This window comes from Cibotium barometz, chromosome 58, assembly GCF_041138505.1.
Source record: "Cibotium barometz isolate CiBa-2024 chromosome 58, ASM4113850v1, whole genome shotgun sequence".
NCBI lineage: Eukaryota > Viridiplantae > Streptophyta > Polypodiopsida > Cyatheales > Cibotiaceae > Cibotium > Cibotium barometz.
In genome coordinates, this window is record NC_141103.1 from 774,493 (window position 1) to 783,281 (window position 8,789).

Sequence of the window (8,789 nt, forward strand, 5' to 3'; positions counted from 1 at the left end):
TCGTGTGTGCGTACGCGTCTTTGCTTATATCCCGCCATATGAGTGTGTACCAATCATGTTTGTATGTCCAATAGCCTTAGGGGTTAACGGGGAAAAAGCCATTAGCAGAGCTCAAAGCATGAAAGTCGAGGAGTTACTGAGAATCTCCACAAAATGCAACTGGTACTACAAGAAGATGCCAAGAATTGAATGCATTGCATAATGTTGACGCGATGATTGAGAGAATCTAGGGATTTTATGACAGAACATCCCATACGATCATAACATGAAAGATGTCATCAAGTTATAGAAGACACCCTCAAAGCCACTCGTGGATGTGAACAAAAAAGATAGTTGAACTTCCCACATCTATTAGAATTTGCCTATGATGCTTATTATAAAAGTATTAGTAATGAATCCTCTTAAAGCTATCTATGGTGAAGATTTCCTTACATCCTTGGCTTGGTCTAACCCCCTAATCAAGGTAGAGATTTTGAAGCAAAGACGCTTGATGAGACGGACAATCGAATCCAATCTATAAGAAAAGATATCAAAGCTGGTCAAGATAGACATAAACATTATGTAGATCCCAAGAGGTTGAGTTGTTATTTTGAGGGAGGCCATATGGTTTTTCTTTATGTACAAGCCTCGCAAAAGTACACGAAGATCTTGCGGACCTTAGGGTATTACGAGCAATATTGGAGATAAATCTTAGGACTTGCTTCTTTCTCAACAGCTTAAGGTTCGCAACGTCTTCTTCCATGTCAACCTAGTGATGAGAAGAAGTATCATCCAATGCCTGAGCACATCTTAGAAAATATTATTACTTCATCATGCTTGCTAGAATGGGAACCCAAGATGTTCGAGAAATCTCTACAACATAGGATTTTAAAAGAATGCTTAGTCAAATGGAAGTTTCTCCCTCTTGAAGATGCGACTTGGGAAAAGAAGAGGATGTATAGAGCTAAAGATAGCCCCAATTTTTCCGAGATGAGGACATCCCAATCCTTAAGTGAGGAAGCATTGAAGAAGAATTTAAATTTACAAAAGCCTTTGAAAATTAAGATTTGGATGATAATCTTGAAATTTGACACGATTCATATAGTCAAAAAAATATATAAAAGCATACATGTGTATGAAAGCACTTCGATCCTTAATGCATTTTGAGAAATTTTAGTCTTTAAATCTTGTTGGGTATTTCGGAGTCTCGTGTGTGCGTGTCCACCTCACCTCGTGTTTGCTTATATCCTGCCATATGAGTGTGTACCCATGTTTGTATGTCTAATAGCCTTAGGGGTTAACAGGGAAAAAGCCATTAGCAAACGTCAAAGGATGAAAACCTAGGAGTTACTGAGAATCTCCACAAAACGCAAGTGGGAGAACAACCAGCCAAGAATTGAATGCATTGCATAAAAGCTATCTATGGTGAAGATTTCCTTACATCCTTGGCTTGGTCTGTTGACCCCTTAATCAAGGTAGAGATTTTAAAGCAAAGATACTTGATCAGATGGACAATGAAATACAATCTATAACAAAAGATATCAAAGCTGGTCAAGATAGACATAAACATTATGTAGATACCAAGAGGTTGAGTCGTTATTTTGAGGGAGGCCATATGGTTTTTCTTTACGTACAACCCTTGCAAAAGTACAAGAAGATCTTGCGAACCTTACGGTATTACGAGCAATATCGGAGATAAATCTTAGGAATCGCTTCTTTCTCCAAAGCTTAAGGTTCGCAACATCTTCTTCCCTTTCAACCTAGTGAGAAGAAGTATCATCCAAACCCTGAGCAGATCTTAGAAAATATTATTACTTCATCATGCTTGCTAGTGCGAGGTACATTTAGAATTGGAACCCAGCATGTTCGAGAAATCTCTACAACATAGGATTCTAAAAGAATGCTTAGGTAAATGGAAGTTTCTCCATGTTGAAGATGTGACTTGGGAAAAGAAGAGGATCTATATAGAGCTAAAGATAGTAGCCCCAGGACATCCCAATCCTTAAGTGAGGAGGCATAGAATTTAAATTTGCAAAAGCCTTTGAAAATTAAGATTTGGATGATAATCTTGCAATTTTACATGATTCATATATTTGTATGTCCATTAGCCTTAGGGGTTAACGGGGAAAAATCCATGAGCAAAGTTCAAAGGATGAGTTGTCGCCAATTGGAACTTAAGATGTTCGAGAAATCTCTACAACATAGAATTCTAAAAGAATGTTCCCTTTTGAAGATGCGACTTGGGAAAATAGGAGGATCTATAGAGCTAACGATAGCCCCAATTTGCGAGATAAGGACATCCCAATCCTTAAGTGAGGAAGCATTGAAGAAGAATTGAAATTTGTAAAAGACTTTGAAAATTAAATTTTGGATAATAATCTTGAAATTTTAAACGATTCATATAGTCAAGAAAATATATAAAAGCATATGTGTGTGTGGGTACCCTTGTGTAAAAGCACTTAGATCCCAAATGAATTTTGAGAAATTTTAGTCTTTAAATCTTGTTGGGTATTTCAGAGTCTCGTGTGTGCGTACGCGTCCACCTCACGTTGTCTTTGCTTATATCCCACCATATGAGTGGTACCCATCATGTTTGTATGTCCAATAGCCTTAGGGGTTAACGGGGAAAAAGCCATTAGCAGAGCTCAAAGCATGAAAGCGGAGGAGTTACTGAGAATCTCCACAAAATGCAACTGGTACTACAAGAAGATGCCAAGAATTGAATGCATCGCATAATGTTGATGCGATGATTGAGAGAATCTAGGGATTTTATGACAGAACATCCCATACGATCATAACATGAAAGATGTCATCAAGTTACAGAAGACACTCTCAAAGCCTCTTGTGGATGTGAACAAAAAAGATAGATGAACTTCCTACATCTATTAGAATTTGCCTATGATGCTTATTATAAAAGTATTAGTAATGAATCCTCTTAAAGCTACCTATGGTGAAGATTTCCTTACATCCTTGGCTTGGTCTAACCCCCTAATCAAGGTAGAGATTTTGAAGCAAAGATACTTGATGAGACGGACAATCAAATCCAATCTATAAGAAAAGATATCAAAGCTGGTCAAGATAGACATAAACATTATGTAGATCCCAAGAGGTTGACTTGTTATTTTGAGGGAGGCCATATGGTTTTTCTTTATGTACAACCCTCGCAAAAGTACACGAAGATCTTGTGGACCTTAGGGTATTACGAGCAATATTGGAGATAAATCTTAGGACTTGCTTCTTTCTCAACAGCTTAAGGTTCGCAACGTCTTCTTCCATGTCAACCTAGTGATGAGAAGAAGTATCATCCAACGCCTGAGCACATCTTAGAAAAGATTATTACTTCATCATGCTTGCTAGAATGGGAACCCAAGATGTTCGAGAAATTTCTACAACATAGGATTTTAAAAGAATGCTTAGTCAAATGGAAGTTGAGATAGCCCCAATTTTTCCGAGATGAGGACATCCCAATCCTTAAGTGAGGAAGCATTGAAGAAGAATTTAAATTTGCAAAAGCCTTTGAAAATTAAGATTTGTATGATAATCTTGAAATTTGACACGATTCATATAGTCAAAAAAATATATATAAGCATACATGTGTATGAAAGCACTTCGATCCTTAATGCATTTTGAGAAATTTTAGTCTTTAAATCTTGTTGGGTATTTTGGAGTCTCGTGTGTGCATGTCCACCTCACCTCGTGTTTGCTTATATCCTGCCATATGAGTGTGTACCCATGTTTGTATGTCTAATAGCCTTAGGGATTAACGGGGAAAAAGCCATTAGCAAAGGTCAAACTTATGAAAGCCTAGGAGTTACTGAGAATCTCCACAAAATGCAAGTGGGAGAACAAGCAGCCAAGAATTGAATGCATTGCATAAAAGCTATCTATGGTGAAGATTTCCTTACATCCTTGGCTTGGTCTATTGACCCCCTAATCAAGGTAGAGATTTTAAAGCAAAGATACTTGATCAGATGGACAATGAAATACAATCTATAACAAAAGATATCAAAGCTGGTCAAGATAGACATAAACATTATGTAGATACCAAGAGGTTGAGTCGTTATTTTGAGGGAGGCCATATGGTTTTTCTTTACGTACAACCCTTGCAAAAGTACAAGAAGATCTTGCGAACCTTACGGTATTACGAGCAATATTGGAGATAAATCTTAGGAATCGGGTCGTTATTTTCAGGGAGGCCATATGGTTTTTCTTTACGTACAACCCTTGCAAAGTACAAGAAGATCTTGCGAAGCTTACGGTATTACGAGCAATATTGGAGATAAATCTTAGGAATCGCTTCTTTCTCCAAAGCTTAAGGTTCGCAATGTCTTCTTCCATGTCAACCTAGTGAGAAGAAGTATCATCCAAACCCTGAGCAGATCTTAGAAAAGATTATTACTTCATCATGCTTGCTAGTGCGAGGTACATTTAGAATTGGAACCCAGGATGTTCGAGAAATCTCTACAACATAGGATTCTAAAAGAATGCTTAGGTAAATGGAAGTTTCTCCATGTTGAACATGTGACTTGGGAAAAGAAGAGGATCTATATAGAGCTAAAGATAGTAGCCCCAGGACATCCCAATCCTTAAGTGAGGAGGCATAGAATTTAAATTTGCAAAAGCCTTTGAAAAGTAAGATCATGTTTGTATGTCCATTAGCCTTAGGGGTTAACGGGTAAAAATCCACGAGCAAAGATCAAAGGATGAGTTGTCGCCAATTGGAACTTAAGATGTTCGAGAAATCTCTACAACATAGAATTCTAAAAGAATGTTCCCTTTTGAAGATGCGACTTGGGAAAATAGGAGGATCTATAGAGCTAAAGAAAGCCCCAATTTGCGAGATAAGGACATCCCAATCCTTAAGTGAGGAAGCATTGAAGAAGAATTGAAATTTGTAAAAGACTTTGAAAATTAAATTTTGGATGATAACCTTGAAATTTTAAACGATTCATATAGTCAAGAAAATATATAAAAGCATATGTGTGTGTGGGTACCCTTGTGTAAAAGCACTTAGATCCCAAATGAATTTTGAGAAATTTTAGTCTTTAAATCTTGTTGGGTATTTCAGAGTCTCGTGTGTGCGTACGCGTCCACCTCACCTTGTATTTGCTTATATCCCGCCATATGAGTGGTACCCATCATGTTTGTATGTCCAAGAGCCTTAGGGGTTGATGGGGAAAAAACCATTAGCAGAGCTCAAAGCATGAAAGCGGAGGAGTTACTGAGAATCTCCACAAAATGCAACTGGTACTACAAGAAGATGCCATGAATTGAATGCATCGCATAATGTTGACGCGATGATTGAGAGAATCTAGGGATTTTATGACAGAACATCACATGCGATCATAACATGAAAGATGTCATCAAGTTATAGAAGACACTCTCAAAGCCTCTCGTGGATGTGAACAAAAAGATAGTTGAACTTCCTACATCTATTAGAATTTGCCTATGATGCTTATTATAAAAGTATTAGTAATGAATCCTCTTAAAGCTATCTATGGTGAAGATTTCCTTACATCCTTGGCTTGGTCTAACCCCCTAATCAAGGTAGAGATTTTGAAGCAAAGATGCTTGATGAGATGGACAATCAAATACAATCTATAAGAAAAGATATCAAAGCTGGTCAAGATAGACATAAAAATCATGTAGATCCCAAGAGGTTGAGTTGTTATTTTAAGGAAGGCCATATGGTTTTTCTTTATGTACAACCCTCGCAAAAGTACACGAAGATCTTGTGGACCTTAGGGTATTACGAGCAATATTGGAGATAAATCTTAGGACTTGCTTCTTTCTCCACAGCTTAAGGTTTGCAATGTCTTCTTCAGTGTCAACCTAGTGAAAAGAAGTATCATCCAATGCCTGAGCACATCTTAGAAAAGATTATTCCTTCATCATGCTTGTTGCTAGTGTAAGGTACATTTAGAATTAGAATCCAAGATATTCGAGAAATCTCTACAACATAGGTTTCTAAAAGAATGCTTAGTTAAATGGAAGTTTCTCTCGCTTGAAGATGCGACTTGGAAAAAGCAGAGAATGTATAGAGCTAAAGATATCCCCAATTTTTTCGAGATGAGGACATCCCAATCCTTAAGTGAGGAAGCATTGAAGAAGAATTTAAATTTGCAATAGCCTTTGAAAATTAAGATTTGGATGATAATCTTGAAATTTTACACGATTTATATAGTCAAAAAAATATATAAAAGCATACATGTGTGTGCGGTACCCTTGTGTGAAAGCACTTCGATCCTTAATGCATTTTGAGAAATTTTAGTCTTTTAATCTTGTTGGGTATTTTGGAGTCTCGTGTGTGCGTGTCCACCTCACCTCGTGTTTGCTTACATCCCGCCATATGAGTGTGTACCCATGTTTGTATGTCTAATAGCCTTAGGGGTTAACGTGGAAAAAGCCATTAGCAAAGGTCAAAGGATGAAAGCCTAGGAGTTACTAAGGATCTCCGGACATCCTAATCCTTAAGTGAGGAAGCATAGAATTTAAATTTGCAAAAGCCATTGGAAATTAAGATTTGGATGATAATCTTCAAATTTTACACGATTCATATAGTATATATATATATATATATATATATATATATATAAGCATACATGTGTGTGGGGTACCCTTGTGTGAAAACACTTGGATCCTGAATGCATTTAGAGAAATTTTAGTCTCTAAGTCTTATTAGGTATTTCGGAGTCTCTTGTGTACGCGTCCATCGAACCTCGTGTTTGCTTATATCCCGCCATATGAGTGTGTACCCATGTTTGTATGTCCAATATCCTCAATGGTTAACGGGGAAAAAGCCATTAGCAAAGGTCAAAGGATGAGATCCTAGGAGTTACTAAATGAGAATCTCCACAAAATGCAAATGGGAGAAGAAGCAGCCAAGAATTGAATGCATCGCATAATGTTAGCGCGATGATTGAGAGAATCTAGGGACCTTATGACATAACATAGCATGCAATCTTAACATGAAAGAGGTAATCAAGTTATAGAAGACACCTTCAAAGCTTTCTGTGCACCTTCTTACATATAGTGGAATTTCCCTATGATCCTTATTATAAAAGTATTAGTAATGAATCCTCTTGAAGCTATCTTTGGTCAAGATTTCCTTACATCCTTGACTTGGTCTGACCCCCTAATGAAGGTAGAGATTTTGAAGCAAAGATGCTTGATGAGATGGAGAATCAAATGCCATCTATAAGGAAAGATATCGAAGCTGGTCAAGGTAGACATAAACATTATGTAGATCCCAAGAGGTTGAGTCGTGATTTTGAGGGAGGCCATATACTTTTTCTTTGTTTACGACCCTTGGGAAAGTACCACAAGATCTTGTGGACCTTATGGTCTTACCAGGAATATTGGAGATAAATCTTATGACTTGCTTCTTCCTCCAGAGCTTCTGCAGCATCTTCCATGTCAACCTAGTGAGAAGAAGTATCATCCAAACCATGAGAACATCTTAGAAAAGATTATTACTTCCTCGTGCTTGCTAGTTAGTGCAAGGTACGTTTGAAATTGGAACCCAAGATTTTTGAGAAATCTCTACAGCATAGGATTCTAAAAGAATGCTTAGTTAAATGGAAGTTTCTCCCTGTTAAAGATGCGACTTGAGAAAAGAAGAGGATCTATACAGCCTCGATTTCGCGAGATAAGGATATCCGAATCCTTAAGTGAGGAAGCATTGAAATAGAATTCAAATTTGCAAAAGCCTTTGGAAATTAAGATTTGGACGATAATCTTAAAATTTTACACGATTCATATAGTCAAGAAAATATATAAAAGCATACATGTGTGTGGGTACCTTTCCACAAAATGCAACTGCTGGTACAAGCAGATGCCAAGAATTGAATGCATCGCATAATGTTGACGTGATGATTCAAAAAATCAAGGGATTTTATGACAGAACATCGCATGCGATCATAACATGAAAGATTCCATCAAGTTATAGAAGACACCCTCAAAGCCTCTTGTGGATGTGAACAAAAAAGATAGTTAAACTTCCTATATCTATTAGAATTTGCCTATGATGTTTAATATAAAATTATAAATAATGAATCCTCTTAAAGCTATCTATGGTGAAGATTTCCTTACATCCTTGGCCTGGTCTATTGACCCCCTAATCAAGATAGAGATTTAAAAGCAAAGATGCTTGATGAGATGGATAATCAAATACAATCTATAAGAAAAGATATCAAAGCTGGTCAAGATAGACATAAACATTATGTAGATACCAAGAGGTTGAGTCGTTATTTTGAGGGAGGCCATATGGTTTTTCTTTATGTACAACCCTTGCAAAAGTACAAGAAGATCTTGTGAACCTTACGGTATTACGAGTAATATTTGTGAGATCCCTATTCCCACCGTGCAACAGATTCGGGGTACTAGCAGCGGAAGTAGCACTTCTCGCACGGGACAGGGGTCCCACATTCGGGCCTCGTCCCACGGATATCCGGACAAGAGACTAATCTGTCGGTTTTTCCAAAACCGAACCCGGAAAAACTTCCCTTACCCGGAAAGCACGGGCGATTCCACCAGGATAATTTTTTTACTCTAACGTAGTCAAGATCATTACTGATCACGCTGATCCAACTGCACCTATAAAGATACTCGGTCGGATCAAGGAAGAAACTTGCACTTGGATCATTGGGATCAACGCTTTTTTCCCCATCAAGAGGCACAGCCGTTGATTCCTATCCATAGAACAATTACTATCCGGGACTTACTTCATCTATCGTAATAACAGAAATTGAGTCTCGGTTTACGGATCCATCAGTCCAGCCTAACCCCATCCGATCCCATGGGTTAGCCAA